This window comes from Equus quagga, chromosome 14 (assembly GCF_021613505.1).
Source record: "Equus quagga isolate Etosha38 chromosome 14, UCLA_HA_Equagga_1.0, whole genome shotgun sequence".
In the NCBI taxonomy this organism is placed as follows: domain Eukaryota; kingdom Metazoa; phylum Chordata; class Mammalia; order Perissodactyla; family Equidae; genus Equus; species Equus quagga.
The window spans coordinates 33,362,098-33,378,948 of record NC_060280.1 but is presented as its reverse complement, the minus strand read 5'-3'; the positions used below and the strand labels follow the sequence as shown (position 1 = coordinate 33,378,948).

At 50.6% G+C, this 16,851-nt stretch overlaps 1 protein-coding gene across 6 annotated transcripts in view; it reads left to right on the top strand.

Annotated features, from left to right (window-relative positions):
• The first annotated feature begins 905 nt into the window (after positions 1-905).
• Positions 906-16,851, top strand: part of TENM4 (teneurin transmembrane protein 4) — a 727,387-nt gene continuing 711,441 nt past the window's right edge. For 3 of the 6 annotated variants that reach the window (XM_046686180.1, XM_046686184.1, XM_046686179.1), the window contains exon 1: positions 906-1,293. The gene's annotated coding sequence lies outside the window, so the exon portion shown is untranslated. Of the gene's footprint in view, positions 1,294-2,680; positions 2,857-16,851 lie in introns of those variants that run through there. The other 3 variants (XM_046686185.1, XM_046686183.1, XM_046686181.1) reach the window with 2 other exon arrangements.

Genomic DNA, 16,851 nt, shown 5'->3' with positions numbered 1-16,851 from the left:
CCAGGGATCAGGAACCACACATATAAAGGAGAGAAATCTCTTGGACCACGTTCGCTGCAGTTATTTTTTAAATGATTGTTATCACGACTCAGCAGCTGTTACCATGGTTTTGGGGAAGTCGTCTGAGGAAGGAGAGCCTTTCCTTGGGCATCTTGCGTGCCTGAGGAAGGAACTCAAGTTCTCGGCTCTTAATTACCTCTGGCTGTGCTGCAGCAGCAACGCGAGAGAGACTTTCCCTGGAAAAGTGTTGGGGGTGTGAGATAACATCGGGGGTAGGCAGGGAAGGAGGCCACGGGCCCCAGAGAGACCCAGGGACAGGACAAGCTGGGAGGGAGAGGGGACCAGACAGCCTATAGAGCGATGGCGGAGAAAGCCAAAGCGGGAGGGAAGGGAACAAAAGGGAAGTGGAGAGGAAGTAGAGAAAAGTCGGGACAAGGAAGGAGAAAGTTTGAGAAAGGGGGCTAGAAAGAAAGCGAGGACAGTAAAAGAGGATACAGAACAAGATACTGAAGAACTCTGAGAATTCGAGAAAGAAAAGGAAATAAAAAGGAGAGAAGATGGAGAAAGAAGCAGAGAGAAAAGAGGGAAGGGGAGAGAGGAAGTCATTGGAGAGAACAGAGAGACTGGGGTGGCCGAGAGGCGGGTGAGTGAGTGGCCCCGGAGGACGCGCATCACCTGCGTGGCGCCCCCCCGCGCCGTGGCGCGGCCCTGCTCCCAGCGCCTGTGCGCCGCGGCTCGCCCAGCCTCGTAGGATTGGCTCTCGCCTCCCATTCATGTAACCTGCGTGTGCGTGTGCGTGTGTGTGAGTGTGTGTGTGTGTGTCTCTCTCTCGCCCTCTCTGTCTGTGTGTAAGAGACCCAGGGTGGGGGACGGAGGCAGGCAGGCGAGCAGGCAGGGAGGGGAAGAAGAGGAGGGAAGCTATTAAACACACACACACACACACGCGCGCGCGCGCGCACACACCCGCCCCAACCCCCCAGAAGCCTCGGGATTGCAGCTGTTTCATGTGGGGCAGCAGTGCTGGCAGGGACGCCGGCCGGGAGCGGCCGAGAGCGGGAGCCGGGCGTGCGCGCGCGGCTGGAGTCTCTCTGGGGCTCGGCTCCCTGCGGGAGCTATTGTTGGTCTCGCTGGAGCTGAGCGCGGAGCCGGGACCTGCTCCTTCCCGGGCACCCTGCTTGGGCTCGCGGAGCCGAGGAGCCGCGCCGCCGAGAGCGAGAGGAGCCACCGGCGGGGCGCCTTTCCTCCCTGCCGCCGTCCTCCCTGCTTCCCTGGCGGTGGCAGCCTGCAGCCACGGTAAGACGGCGTGATCGGCTCTACGGAAAAGCGCCTTGGGGACCGCGGCGGCTCCTCGCCGTCTCTCTCGTCCCTCTGCGCTCTCACTGTGGCAGGGTCGGGGCAGCTCGCGCGGATGTCCAGGTCTCCGGGAGACGCTCATCTGCACCCCCCCCACCCCGCCCCGCCCGCGACGAGGAAGGAAGAGAGGGAGGCTGGGGAGCGGGTTGCCGGCGAGGCAGTCTGGAGACCCGAGCTTCTGCCGCCGCAGCCCCCGGAGCCCGCCGCGGACTGGAGCCCGGGAGCAAGGGCTAGGGGAAAGCAGGGAGGTGGGCGCGGGCCCGGGACTCGGGACAGCGGGTGGGAGGGAGGCGGCGCGCCCCAGGTTCGTCTGCCTCGCCCGGATCCCCTTCCCTGCCCCGGCCTCAGCGCCCGCAGCCCCTCTCCAGACTCGCCCGCCCCAGGGCCCCGGCGGGCGCTGAAGGAGCCCGCGAGGCGGCGCCGGGCTCCGGTGGCTGCAGCCTGCCCTGCGGGGCGAGCGCCGGCTGCAGCGCCCCGCGCGCGTCGCGGTTGGAGCGGAGAACTGGGAGACGCGACCTCAGCCCCGCGCCCTCTACAGCCCACGCGGCGCTCGCCTCTCCTCGCCCGCCGCCCTGCAGCGGTGTGGACGGTCCCTTCGGAGCGCGTTGAGGCTGCAGCCACCGGGTGGACGCTCGGAGCGCTCCTGGGTGTGTGTGACTACTCGCACCCCTGGCTTCGGCAAATGTGCTCTGGGTTGAAATGCGATCACCGAGCTCCTTAGTCATTTTCCTCGCGATTTAAAAATGCAGCCTTTATATTGGAGGAGCAGACGGGAAGGTGGTGTCGCGGAGTGTGTGTGTGTGTGTGTGTGTGTGTGTGTTCACACAACCAGGGAATATACAGCCAACTACTGGGGGCGAGAAGAGGTTCAACTGGTGAGTCCTCCTTGGGGAGCAGTAGGGTAGGCTTCGCTGGCCCCTGCCCGCCCCTTCTCTGCCCTGCCCCCGCCTAGGCGATGTTGGAAAGTACTGGAAATTCAACTGCGTGGTCTCTAACTTTGGAAATTGGCTCCCCTTTCAGGGAGAGACTTTAAGGCGATGTGTGCACCCTGGTCCATGTGGACGGGGGATATTATTACTCAGTTGGGTGCGCAGTCCTCTTGCGCCAATCCCCCGCCGGGTTCCTAACCCCCTCCCACCCTCTGGCCCTCCGGCTCTGGCGAGAAGGTTTGTAGAGATGCGGTTATCCTCAAGCCGCCAATGCAGCGAAAGGGGCGCAGAGAGGCAGCCTGGGCTTTGCCGTATCCTGCGTGCACTCTTGCTGTTTGACGAGCCCACGAGATCGCCTTGCTGCTTTGTGGAAGGCGGCGGCGGGGCGCGCTCGGGATTCGAGCGCCCAGGCGAGAGGGTGCCCATGTGCTCGGCTGTGAGGCCGCGCACGCAGAGAGATCTGCCGATCGGCATCGCGGGCAGTTATATAAACTGCCTCGGTGATTACCCAGAACCGTGATGCGAGCGCCCGGTTCGCGAAAGATAAGCCTGAAAGTTTGCCTGCTGGGAGACTGTAAGTACTGGGCGCTCCTACCCGGGGACCGATCGGAGGGCAGGGAGACGCCTTACAACACAGGGCCCACTTCTGCGATGGGCGTTGGGGGCTGGTGCTGCTGTCCCCCAAGAGCTGGTTATGGAGGCAGGGACTAGGGTAGAGGATCCGAGGTTGATCAGAGAGAAAAAGCCGGTCAGAACTCGGGGTCCATTGAGTGAGTCCTCAGAGCCCGATGCTCCCCTCGCGGGTGTTGGGGGGCCTTTTAGGGAACGTTGTTTTAGAAAACTGACTTTGTGTCCTGGGGAACCCCCAAGCCCCGCTTCTGTGCCCCTTCAAGCGCCCCCTCCCCACCTTTCACACCCAGTGCCCTTCACGTGTTTAGGAACCTGCCCGCAATGCCTGGTCCCCCTTGGAGATGCCAAGCATCCCAGCCATCCAGGCCCACTCTGGCGGGAAGGAGACGGCTGGCCTCTGCCAGGGTTGACCACCATTACGGACCTAGTCCTGGTTTCCTGGGCTAGCCCGGCGCTAATGGGGATGGGATGGGGATGAGTGCCGAGCATGGCTTCCGTCCCCTCGCTTTTCTCCTACGAGGACGTTAGTTTGCTTCTGTTGCGTTTATTCTCATCTCGCTGCTTCCCCTCGCCGCCGCAGCCTGTAGCACGTTGATGGGCTTAGAGAAACCACAGTAGTAGAGTGTTTTGAAATCTTGTTTTTCGCCTCTAGAAGGATAAGCCTCCCCAGACCTGACAGAGCCATGCGGAACGCTGAAGTCTGGGCCACCGTGGCCCTGAACTTCCTCCCCCCGCAGTCAGGAGTGGTGCTGTGCCTGGGTGGGGAGGGTTTTGTTTTTGCCACATTCCATCGTCCTGAAACCCCGCATCCCCTCCCCCTGAAATCCCTGGTCTGTCTGAGTGTGTTCCGCGGTATAAAATGAATCCTCCCTCTCCCAGACCTGTGGGGCCCTTCGGATTTCCTGCCGCTGCCATGATCCTTAACAATGCGATTGCAGAGCTCGTGCTCGGCGGGGAAAAATCTCCAGGTGCCGGTCGGCCGCGCCTTGACCTTGCTGCAGGCGCCTTTAACCCGGCTGCCTGGGGGGCTCCGGAAGGGTCCTGGAAGGAGGAGGGAGCCCAGGAGGGGCTGGGTTCGCTCCCGGGGCAGGGCGGGAATCCGGGTCGCGGCGGGGCGACCGCGGGGAGGGGACGGGGCTCGGCGACAACCTGTTTGCCGGCGCGCAGGGGCGGCGCACTCCGGCTCCCCTGCCTCGGGGCTGGCCCGGCGCAGCCCTCCTCGCCGCCGGCCTCTGGCCGCCTCGCGGGGGCCGGGGTCGGCTGCGTGGGCCGAGGCCGCCTCGCGCTCCCTGCCGGCGCCGGCAGGCTTCCCAGGCTTTGGGCTCCGGGGTGGGCAGAGCCGCAGTCCGCGCGAGCGGGGCCGCCGGGGGCGGGGCCTGCGCGGGAAACCCGAGCCGAGACCTCCGCGCTCCGGGCGGGTTTCCAGCCCCTAGGGCGGTGCGGCACGGGGTCCCGGACGCGCCTCCCTCTCCTCTCCCCGCCTGGCTCCCCATCCTCGGGACCCCTGGCGCGTTCCGGGGGCCCTGCCGCTCAGCTTTGCCCGGGAGCTCTCCTCGCCAAAGTTATGAGGGATGTTTTCACAGGTGGTGGCTGTGGAAGCAGGTTTGTGTGTGTATGTGTGTGGCTGGGGAGGAGAGTTGTGCGGCGAGGCCTGACATCGCACAAAGCGGGATTCTCCTCTTTGTAGGCGTTACAGGGAATAAGAAAGATTCAGTTTTCTCTGGTGACAGTGATGATGGCAAGTCCTTCCGCCTAGTGGAAATGGACCAGTCGGAGCTGATTTCCTGGGGTGAAAGTGCCTCCTCTCTGAGGTGCCTCGCGTGCAGTAGGTCCTTGTGAGTGTTTGGGGAATTGAACACCCAAGGTTCTTCAGGCAAGTCTTAGGATTTAGATGTTCGCATAGTGTTAGAGGGCTAGTTCAGGACAGGGTTTATTCCCAGCGTGCGTCTTTAAGTGAGAGAGGGCAGGGTGCTGGCGGGCACGTGAATGGGCCATCTTCTCGGGTGGGAAGTTGTCAAGGATGGAGAGGTTTGGTTTTCAAGGGAGATTTCTCTGATTTACCTGCCAGCATCTCATTCTCATCAGGCTCTCTCTTTGGGGATGGGAGTAGAAACACCCTAGTGGACTGAGGAGGAGGAAGGGTCAGCCTTGCTCAGTGCCGGGCCCCAGGGGGGCATAAGTAGGGCTCAGCCTAAAGAAGAACCTCAGAAGACAGTTCCACAGCGAATAGAATGATCTGAAATATGAGGTAGTGAGCTCCCCACAAAACAGGTGTTGCAATAGAAGACGGGGTATTTTAGTAGTGGGCGATTTGGATCTCCAAAAGACCCCATTGTATGTGGTACAATCTCCTCAGCCCTTTGTAGTTCTGTGGGAGTAAGTTGATGGGATGTGACTTTAACCCCTTAATTTACTGGGTGGGAATCATGGCTATATGGCCTTAGGCAAGTTACCTTTGGAACTTCAGTTCTCTGGCCTGTAAAATGGAAACATATTGTCTAGTTTACAACACTGTAAGGATTAATGTCCATAAAACCTCTGACACACTGCAGGCCATGCACAGATGATCATCCTCCTCCACCGCCTTCATCCCTTTGCAACTCTGTGCATTTGTTGGGTGGGGGTTGGGCAGGGAAATCAACAGCCCCGAAAGAATTAGCAACATTGCATCCACAGTCTATTTAAAACCAGCTCGAATGCTTGAAACAAAAATATCTTCTCTTTTCTTAGAAAAGTCATTTCCAGTTTTGTTAGAATTTCTCCCTCATTGGGTCCTTTTTTTCTGACAGAATTACATCCTCGTGCAGATTGGCGTGTTACATAACCTGATTTTTCCAGATCAAAAGTTACAAATATGGGAAAGGGTGATTTGGAATTTAAGATAAAGATTGTTGGGCAACTCAAGCAAGGGACTCAACTTAAGATGCCCACTCACACCCCTTAACTGTCTTCTGGGTCAAAGGACGGTGAGATTGAATAAGCGCGTGGTACACATCCTCCCCTGGGTACTCAGCTGCCTGTGGGGTTCTAATGAACAGCTACTCTGCCTGGGCTCCAAGCCCCCTGCTCTTCCTGTCCCAGTGCATCCTCCCACATCCATAAATCTAAAAAGTGAAACAAAAGAACAATGGGATTTAAATCACGTCCTTGCAGATTTGATTCCAAGAGCCTACCAGGGTGAGTCAACATCAATTCCAGATCTAAGGGGCCGATTCTTACCTGCCTTCTTACGAAGTCCATCAGCCTGGCTTATTGTAACTGAAAGCTGAATCACTCCATCTTTGCTTTGTGCTGACAGACTGCTATGGGGGCCACCTTGAAAGTAACACATGCCCCAGTTCCCAGGGCACAAGCATACATGGATCTCTGAACTTATAACTTTCCCATAAGGAAAGCTTCTAATGAAACAGTATAAATGTAGTTGCTTAGTTCTCTGTGGGTTATATATATATTGCTTTGTCACAGTTCTTTTTCCTAGCTTTTATTGACTTTATTCTAATTACCAATGTAATATATGTTCACTCTAGCAAAGTAAGGCAGTATAGAGAAAAGCAAAAAGAAAATAAGTTTCACCACGTTTGGAGTTATACCTTGTGACCTTATGAATGTAGAAAAAAAAGAGATCACAGTTATAATATTTTTGAATGTTTGTTTTCATTTAATGACACATCTTTCCATGTTATGATTTCCCCCCTGTGGCAGCATTTTTAATGGCTACATGGAACCCCAATGTTTTAATATGGCATAATTTGTTTATAGAGTACCCACATTTTGACTTTTTGTTTTAGTTTTTTATTATTATAACAAAGCTGCAGTAACTATCCTTGGACACACTGTGAAATTTTAGTATTTCCTTAGGATGAGTTCCTAGAAAGTACGATTGCAGGGTTGAAGGCATATGCCACTCTAAGACTTCTGTGACACGGGAGAAGCAATAGGGTCCAGCGAACTTTCTACTTTATCTTTTTAACCAGAATATGGCAGTCTACTTTGCAGTCCCTTAAAGGCTTGGGAGGCTAGGTAGAGGCAGATAGGGTGACAATCAAACCTCAAGCAGAGGATTTGCATACCTTTGAGCTGTTCTGCTAAACTCACAGGCAAATCCTTTTTCTAAGAACATTTTTCTTCCCTGGCTGTCTTTGAATCATCACTCTCTGTAGCGCTTCAGCCAGCAATGGAGTTGAAATATGTAAATCTGCTCCTCTGTATTGTAGGTGGGGCTGGCTCCGTGGTGTGACAAACAGGTCCTCAGAGAAGTGTATGTGTCCTTAGCATTGGCTGAGGCAGTGGGTTCCCCCCTCCCCTCCTTTTCCTTTTTCTTTGGTGCAGAGGCTTTAGAATGGCCGCTGCCCAGGAAATCTTACAAAGGAAACAGTTGAAACTACCGGACAGCAAGTTTATCCCCACCTGCTACATGGCATTTTACTGGGAAAATCAGCCCAACTGTCTCTCTTCGTGGTCCCCAGGCACAATAAAAGGATAAATTAACATGTCTACATGCTCTTTCCAAAGTGGACCTAGTTGGGCATCTCGTCCCCTCCTTGCTGGGGCCAGTTCAATCAGAGGGTGGATTTGCCAGTCTCGCTCTTTCACGTGTCTGATTTCTGTGACCCAGAAAAGATTTGTTCCCTGTGGTTAGATGACTCGTCGTCGAACAAAGAATTCAGTGGAGCCAGTGGGGGGAGTTCACTGCTCCCATTTCCAAGGTGTCCCCATGCTCAGCGGGAGACATCAGGAGTTCCTTTAGATCCAATGGAGAGGTCACCTCAGGGTTGTTCCGTGGTGTGGTCACCATAGAGGAAACCCGCTCTGCTGGTGGCCTCCTCTGAATTCTGACAAGTGTTTGCATGCTGCCTTTGATACTGACATGACTCCAGTTTCACCAGGGAAGGTGCCGGAATGTTTTTGTCCTTTGTTAAGTTCTGAACATCAAATCAGGGCTTTTCTTTCATTTGGAAAACAAAAAGGAAACAGGGTAGAAATGCAGCGGGAGCTCCAGGGCAGCTGTGCGGTGTCCGCTCCTCACTGTCCCCTAGAGCCTTGTGTGGGCTCTTGGGGCAGGAGCCCTGTAGCCTGGGCCCACGGTGGAAAAGGTATCAGATGCAATTGATCAGTCATTATAATCCTTAAGAACATTAGGTTTTAAGAATGTTTTTGTCTTAAAGAGATGCTTTTCTTGCTGTGGAATGATTGTTGATTTCTAAGAGTCTGGTCTTTGAACTCCTTGAAGGTCAAGCAAAAGAGTTGCAGCTAATACATCATGGCTTTGGGTAAAACTCTGGTCTATTCTTGGAAGCAGTTCCCCTTTCTATAAAATTCAGTTGAGAGAGGAGAGTGGATTTGATGTTTTGTAAGGTCATGCTTCTCGAATGTTCATATGCACGCACATCACCCAAGAGTCTTGTTAAGGTGCAGGTTCTGATTCTGTAGGTCTGGAGTGGGGTCCAGGAATCTGCATTTCTGACAAGCACCCGGGTGAGGGCATGCTGCGGGTCCATGGTCCATGCTTGGAGTAGCAAGGTTTCAAGCTACTTCCTACTCTGATCTTATTTCAGAAAGCAATAATAATGACCACCAGATGTCAAGAGGAGCTGTCTTATATTTGTAGATTGGCACTACCCCTTCCTTTTAGGTTTTGAGAACTGGCATCTTCCCTCTGGCAGACAGAGTGCTGATGGACGTGGTCAATCCTCTCATCCGTTGGATGTGGCGGAGGTGAAAGAATGGGGCAGGAGCAAAACAAACACGTACTGAGTACCACCGCTGTGTCAAGTACCTGCTGTTATCCCATGTTCTATATGAGGAAACTGAGGCTCAGTCAGGCAAGCCATTTGCCCAGGGTCACACCTGGGACTAGCATTTGATCATAGGCCTCTCTGGCTCCTAAACCCTTGTTTTTCCTAGAATGACAAATTTGTAACTTTCTAGAATGCCACATAATTAAAACTGAGTGTTTAGCAAAGCGTTTCCCTTTAGAGGTCCTTTTCCTGGGCCTACTTTGAGAGCAAATCAAGACATTTAAAAATTTGCGTCATTATCATGCAAGCAATTAAAGTGCTTAAGAGCTTAAAAGCAATTTGTTCAAGTTGGTTAAATATCCACCCTCCCCAATCTTGTTTGTATTATTAATTTACTCATAAACTGTGACATTGAAACTATTGCGAAGGTAAATTTCAGTGTCTTCTGATTGGTGGAACCTTTCAAATGAAAGGAGTTTGCGTTGATGAGGTCCACAGTGGAAGGATCCAGCTCTGGAGGAGTCAGAGAAACCAGCCTTTTACTAAATAAACCCAGCCCTGCTTTACCCTCTGCCTGAGAATTGGTCGTTTAAATGTTTTATTAACATGCAATTATTCTGAGAACCAGTCAACAATGCAGCTCTTTGCGAACGAACATTAATTAGCTGATCTTCACATCACCTCCACGTGGCAGATAAGTAGCATTAACCCCGCATTTGAGAGAACAAATGGACCTGGAGATGAGGGTGGAAGAGGCAAACTCTTGACCTGCAGGAAGTATGGTAGAGGTAAGTGGAATTAGGAGATTCCATGAATTTGTCACTTAAATATTTATTGGGTGATGTGCTAGATAGTCTGGAGCTGTGCAGTGCAGGGCGGTCGTCACTAGTCAAAATGTAAATTAAACTTAATTGAAATGAAATACAATTAATAATTCATTTCCTCAGTTGCACTAGCCAGATTTCAAGTGCCAAATAGAGGATGGTGGCTACTCTATCAGATGGTGCAGATGTGGAACATTTCTATCATTGCTGAAGGATAGCGTTGGACAGTGTTGGTCTAGAAGCTTGGGATAATCCAAGACTAATGCATAGATCCCCACCCTTGTGGCACTCTCATGTAAAATTTCTTAAAACAATAGCTGATGTGTGACAACCACTACTTAACCCAAGCTCTGGCTGAGTACGTTGGGTAGTAGTTAGGGACCCAGCTCCTGGAGCTAATGACTTGAGTTCAAATCTTGGTTCAGCCATACACTGGTTATATGACTGGAGGTAGGTTTTTAAACACGGTGTGTCTTTGCAGACTCATGCCACCATTTTTCATTTCCCTTATTTAGCCTAGATTATTTCTAAGACAGTGTTGGATTCTGAACAGGGTACTGGGAAACAGGTATTCTCCTTCTCTGCTGGTGGAAATGCAAATTAATACCTCCTTTTAGGAAAGCAATTTGGCAATAACTCTCAGTAGTCCTAGGAACACTTATTCCCTTTAGTCCAGTATTCCAATTCCAGGAATCTAGCCAAAGAAAATAATCAGAGATGGGCAGAAAAGATTTAAGAATGAAAAAATGTTCATTGCAGTGTTATTTATAATAGTGAAAACAAAAGATAAACAATTGGATTGGACAAGTAGAGCAGAGACAAACAGTGGGATGTTATACAAAGACTAAATGTTGTTTTTTGAAAATGTGTTTTTGTGACATGGGAAAATGCCACCATAAAATTTATTTTTAAAAAGTCCTGAATGCTGTACTATTAAACCCCAAATATATTTTTCACAGCAGGTATTTGTTGAAGGAGGACTAAAAAGAAATAGACAAAGTATTAAAAGTAGTAACCTGTGAATTAATAGAATTTTTGATGGTTTTGAGAGAATCACTGTAGCTTTTTCCTCTAAGTTTTGTGTTTTATTTTGTTTTACCTTTTTTATTTTATCTTTTTAACTGCACTAACCTAAAGAGGTTGGCAAGTGCGCACCCTGCTGCGGCTTCTATGTCCTCTGCTGTGCTCCGTGGGCAGGACTCCCAGCTGCCCCTGATTTGCCCTTTCTAGCAATCTTGGAATTTCTAGTTTATCCAACCGAGTGTTCGTCGACCTTGAAGGTCAGGACGTACTTCCTGATATCCAACCTTCATTCCTCCTTATGCCCGTGTGAGCCAGTTTCTACATGTACTCAGGTGATTCAGATTGAGCAGTGTGACTATTGGAAGAACATTAGCTTTGGAGCCTGAAAGAACTGGGTTCAGATCCTGACCCTCACCTCCTCGCTGTGAGACCTTGGGCAGCCCTCTGTGCCTCGATGGCCTCATCTATAAAATCGGGAAGGCAATAGATCCATCTCATATCACATGGCTGTGAGGATTAAGTGTTCACGTCAGGAGAACATCTGGCACATACAGGTAAATAAAGATGCAAATGATTTCAGGGTCTGGTGCATGGCGCCTTCTAGAACGTAAGCTCATTTATTCCCCAGGATGCTCTCTGGAGATTGGCAGGATCCCCACTTTCCACATGAAGGAGTGGGGCCTCCAGTGGTTGCAGGATGCAGCCCTTGTCACACAGATTTGTGAATGACAAAGCTGGGACTGAACCAATGTCTGGCGAACGTTGCGCCTTATGCCTTCTCTGGAACAGGCTTGCGAGCTGTATTGCTGCCTGGACCATTTTCCTTTGTTTATTGGTTTCCCTGGGACGCACTTCATCCTAATGCTGTGTAAACCCCTCAACGGTTCCCAGCCGTGCACTCGTCCCTCACAAGGAATAAATAAAGCGGACATTCCTTTTATGCAGGTTGAATGATTATAACAAAAACTCTCCTAACTGAAAAGTAGCCCTGAACTGCCGAGTGGCAGAGGCAGGGATGCTTGGCCAGAATCATTCTCTGGGGAGTATCCAGGACCCTGTGGTCCAGCTCACTTTTGCCACCTCGAAAGATCTCCTTCCACGCTTCACCTCTTGGCAGCTTGAAAGAGGCACTGAGTTTGTGGACAGCCCCAACTCCCAGTGCTAACACTTTGTTTCTATGGGACCTTGCGCCAGTCACTTCATGTCCCCATGTCTTAGTTTCCTTATCCATAAAATGGGGATCGTAACCAGTATTTCGTAGGGTTGTTGGGAGGGTTACATGGAAGAATGTTTGTGACAGTTTTGTGAATCCTTGTCATTGTTGAATCAGCATCATTATTTCCAGAGCCTTAAAAGTAACCTATTGAGGGACAGCTAAGTCAGGGGTTCCTTTTTCTCCACTATGGATGGTTCTCCCATATACTTCAGTTAAGCGCTTTCTAAGGCCATGAGAGACAGTGGAAAAAGCCAATGAATTTTGGGTTGAATTCTCAGCTTTGTCACCTGGCACCTGTATGAATTCCAGCAAATTACTTAGACTCTCTGAGCTTCCATCATTTTTTCATTTATAAAATGGAAAATAGACGTGTCTCTCTCATGGGGTTGGTGTGGGATTCGTGAAGTAACTTGTACAGTGCCTAACAGGCAGTGTCTTCTGTGTGGATGGTATCTCTTGGCATTGCTACTTTTTCTGTTATCTTCTCGCCCACTCAGCTCCTGGTCCTCTGATTCTTGCTTCCAGAGCCTTGACTGAGCTGTCATCACAGTTCAGTGGTGGACAGAGATGTGGAGCGGGGCTGGCAGGGTCTGAAAGAGCCTGTTCCAGGTTTTTGCAGGTCAGGTTCTGAGAATACTCTGGCGTCCCTGCTTTCTGAAAATGGTGGTGCCTGTAGAAATGGAAAAAGCAAAGAGCTCTGGATTTAGACCTGGAGAGCCTGATTCTGATTCCAGCTCTGTCCCTTTGCCCCAGGTTAGTCATAATAATTCTCTGTTTCTCTGAGCTGGTGTCAGGTGCTAGATTTTGAGTTTCAGCACAGTGCCCAACGCAGTGGATCCCAGCCTGACCATGCTAATTAGAATCACCTGGGAGCTCCTACCAGAGACCAGTGCCCCAGTCCCACCCCAGAGCGCCCTACAATGGCTCTGGCTGGGACCCAGGCATCAGAGCTCTCTAAACCACCCCAGGTGATGCTGAGGTGCAGCCAGGACTGAGAAATGGTGCATAGGGTAGAGCCTCATTAAATCTTCATCCTCTGCTTTCTTCAAAGAAATGTAAAGGGGTCCCATATTGAGTAATTCATGTGTGAGGTGGGTGACCTAATATATTTGAGCTATAGGACTACAGATATGGTAATCAAGGCTTCTTTCTCATCCCTTCCCTGCCTTCTGGCAAACTGGGGCATCCGGGTCAGGAAAGTGGCCTTCTCACTCAGCCTGTCCCCTCCTCGTTCGTTCGTTCTATCACAGATGCATTCAGAGAGCTGGAAAAGGCCTCGCCCTTGCCTGGAAATGCCGTGATATTCCTTTGACCTGGTTTTGTTCCCTTTATGTTCACTTCTGGGCAGAGGCCTATTAACCATTCATGCACAACCCTCTACCCAGCCAGCGGGAACTCAGGATTCCCCGGATCAAAGAGGGAGTGCCTGATCTCTGTGGGCTCCCTGTGAAAGGCTTGCCAGATGGTAGCAGCTCTCCAGGGTTGGTGCCAGAGACTTGACATTGCCAGAGGGCCTGGAGGCTCTGCACTTCTGGATGGTTTGGGTGATTTTACATCTTTTAGATAATGAATATTTGCTTGAGAAATCCTTCTACTTGAGATCATCTCAAACCCACCCCAAACTGAGAAAACACGTTGTGTTCTGAAGACAGCTTTTTCAACTTAATGTGCAAGGGCACCTCCTGGGGACTTGTGAAAATTCAGGTTCTGATTCAGTCCACTGGAGAGTGGGCCGGAGATTCTGCATTTCTAACAAGCCCCCAGGAGAGGCTGATGCTACTGATTCAAGGCCTACAGGTTCTAAAACCTAGATCTTCCTTCCTGCGTCTGCTTTCTCCTCCTCCTCGTCTCCCCAAGTTCAGGAGTACAAGATGTGGAGTGTCATAGAGCGAATGGAGTCGGTCAGTTCTGTGCATCTCTTTGTCAGTATTGTCATGACCTCGGTGGCAGCTGCAGTGTGACAGCAGACATAGTAAATAGTGGCCATTATCATATTCCCCAGAAAGACTCCACTTCCAGGTATTATGTTGTATTCTCCAGGCTTCTTTCATATCCTCAAACTCATTAGGCATCATGGCACATTGTGGAATAGGTAGGGATTTTTATTACTAGGATAAGTATTATGAAAATTTTATAACATTTATCATGTTTTTATTTGACTTTTTTTTTTTTTCGGATGAGCCCAATAGTACATGTAAACAATGGAAAATTTAGAAAACCGAAAATAACCCAGAGAACAAATGAAAACAACCCATAATCCTGCCACATACGGGTAGTTCCCCCTAACAGTTTGGTTTTACCTCCAGTATTGTTTCTCTGTACAATCCTACTCTCCCCCTCACGGCCCCCCCATTTGGAACAGATTGCACACGTTGCTTGTAACCTTAATATATCATGATCATTTCCCCATGCCATTAAATTTTCTCTCCAACGTGACTTTTGATAGCTATGTAGTATTCCATCATAAGGATATATCATTATTTGTTTAGCCAATTTTCTATTGTTGTTTTCAGTTTTAAACCGCTGTAAATAAGGCTGAGATCAAAATTTTTGTGTATTCATCTACTTATTTCCTTCAGCCCGATTTCTTTACTTGAAATTGCTAGGTCAAAGATTATGCAGCTTTTGAGGCCTTTGGATATATTGAAGGATTGGGTCAAGGTGAAGTTCTCGCCAGTCTGGCAGGAGTTCGATCAGGCAGGTTGTCATCATTCCCATTTGATATGGGGAGCTGTCACTCACCAGGAGTACCAGGGTCCCACTGGAGAGGCCCAGAGCAGATGTCCCCTCACTGGGTGCCCCTGCTCCTGGCGGGTGTGTGTTGAACTGCATCATGCTAGCTGAGATGCTCATCAGGGTTGACCTAGAGTAGGTCTGACCTAGACCACATTGACTTCCTGGGCCTGGGAAGGTGTCTATATTTTTAAGGAAAGAGGAGAATGGGGAAGAAAGGTACTATGTTAGTGTCTCCCAAACTTTAGGCTTATAATCAAAATGTATGCAGCTCCTGACCACTTCTCACCATCTGCATTTCTCCCACCCCAGTGGAAGCCCCCATCTTGCCTCACCTGGGTGACTGCAGTCACGTCCCTCACTGGGCTCCCTGCCTCTGCCTCTGCCTTTGCCCTTTGCAGGTTATTCACAACACAGCAGCCAGTGTGATCCTCTTAAGACGTAAATCAGAACACGTCACTCCCCCGTTCAGAACTCTGTAATGGCTCCCCATTTGCCTCCGAGTAAAGGTTATAGTCTTTACAGACCTGCAAAGCTCTCCTCCCTCGCCAGGTCTCCCCTGCATGGCCGACCTCTCCTCCTGCCCTTGGTCCCTCACCTCCCGTGCTTTGTTGGAACATGTCAGGCCCTCTCCTGCCTCAGGACTCTTCCCTCTGCCTGGAATGTTCTTCCCCTGGACATCTACATGGCTAGCTGCCCACCTCCAAGTCTTTGCTCCAATGTCCCCTTCTCAACAAGGCCCACCCTGACAATCTGATTGCATTGGTAAACCCACTTCCCCGCTCCCAGGGCTCTACCTCTCTTACCCTGCTGTCCGTTTTCTTCTTTCCGTGGTATTAAATACTGTGGTTTATGATTTTAATAAGATCACGCTGGCTGCTGTGTTAAGAATAACCTGGGGTAGGGGGGAGGTGTCAAGGGCAGAACATGCTCTGTAATTTACTTCTTTGTTATGCTTATTGACTATGGAAATAAATAAAGACCACCCAAATGAGAACAAGCCAGAGGCTGTTTATTCAGAAATTGCTAACACAAGGGAGTCAGCCACCATCCTTGCCTTTGGTGTGACTCAGAGGCAGGCAGGGAGCTGGGAAAGCGTCATGGTGGAGGCAGGGACCGCGTTAGGGCTGCTTTGATTGGAAGTGGTTGGCACGAGGAAGCTGGAGGCGGGCTGACTAGAAGCGAGCATTTTCTGTGATTGGTTTGGGCAGCATATTTGGCTCGCTCTCATTGGTCTTGAGGTGGAAGTCGGGGCAAAAATTAGGAAAGCTGGCAGGTTGTTGACCAAGTCCTTACCACTTGGGGCTGGTTGCTGCAGAGGTCCAGGGTCAGAGTTCTGTTTTCATATGTGGTCTGAGTGTTGTTCATTCGTCTCTTTAGTCTCTCATGACTATTGTGAATCTCCATGGGCAGCCATCTTTGTCTTTTGTTCACTGAGGTCACCCCAGTGCCTTGAAGAGTGCCTGCCAAGAAGAGGCTCTTAATCTTTGTTGAGTTGCGTACCATATTTGGCCTACATTTCCTCATTTAGTCCTCACCACAAGCTGAGGTCTTCTTTTCCCATTTTCTGGAGGTGGAAAGGGGGCTCCTAGGAGTTAGAGTTCTTGCCCAAGGACCCCCACCAGTGAGTCAGGGAGCCAGGGTTCCTGCACAAATCCACTGACCATAAAGCAAACGTCTCTCCCCAGGAGTGGTTTACAGTTAGTTCCCAGGAAATGGCCTGTGGGGAACTTGCTCAGTCCATTTGGTGGTAGGAGCAAAATATGCACCATCTTCAGATGTCTCTGAATTTTCAGCCGAAACTTTTAATAGGAGATGTTTAGCCTCTCCTGACACCTGCCTGCACTGATGAATGACTCCTAATAGCAAGAATTAATTTGGGTTCCTAGAAGGAGAATTTCCCTTCATAACCTCCCACTGAAGCTAGGAAATAGGGTGGGAAATTCACTCTGCACTGGAGTTTGGGTGGTGGTGTCAGGCATCAGGCCAGGTTTCTAAGGTCCCCACATTCAGCTGTGTGTGTGTGTGTGTCTACCTCTAATTTAAAGCACATTCTTGGAACTTTTCAAGTTAAAGTGTTGCCATGGTAACTGTCATGGTTGTCATTTCTTGATTTGTAGTTGTCACCCTCTCAGTTTCCCATCCCCTTAATGATCTTGGAATTAAATTCACTTGTTGAGAAGTGGACCCCAGAGACAGGCAGGCAGAGGCCAAAGAGAGGATGTGGGAGGGGAAAGCCAGCGGATGTCACAGAACTCACACCAGAGGGGCAAGCCAGGTCCACGTGAACGGACCCTGCCAGCTGGGATAGTCAGGCCGTTGGATCTCTATGTGCTGAGTCCCTACTGTGTGCTGAACCTAGCAGCTCTGCCAGGCAGACTGTGATGCCCCATCACCAACCATGC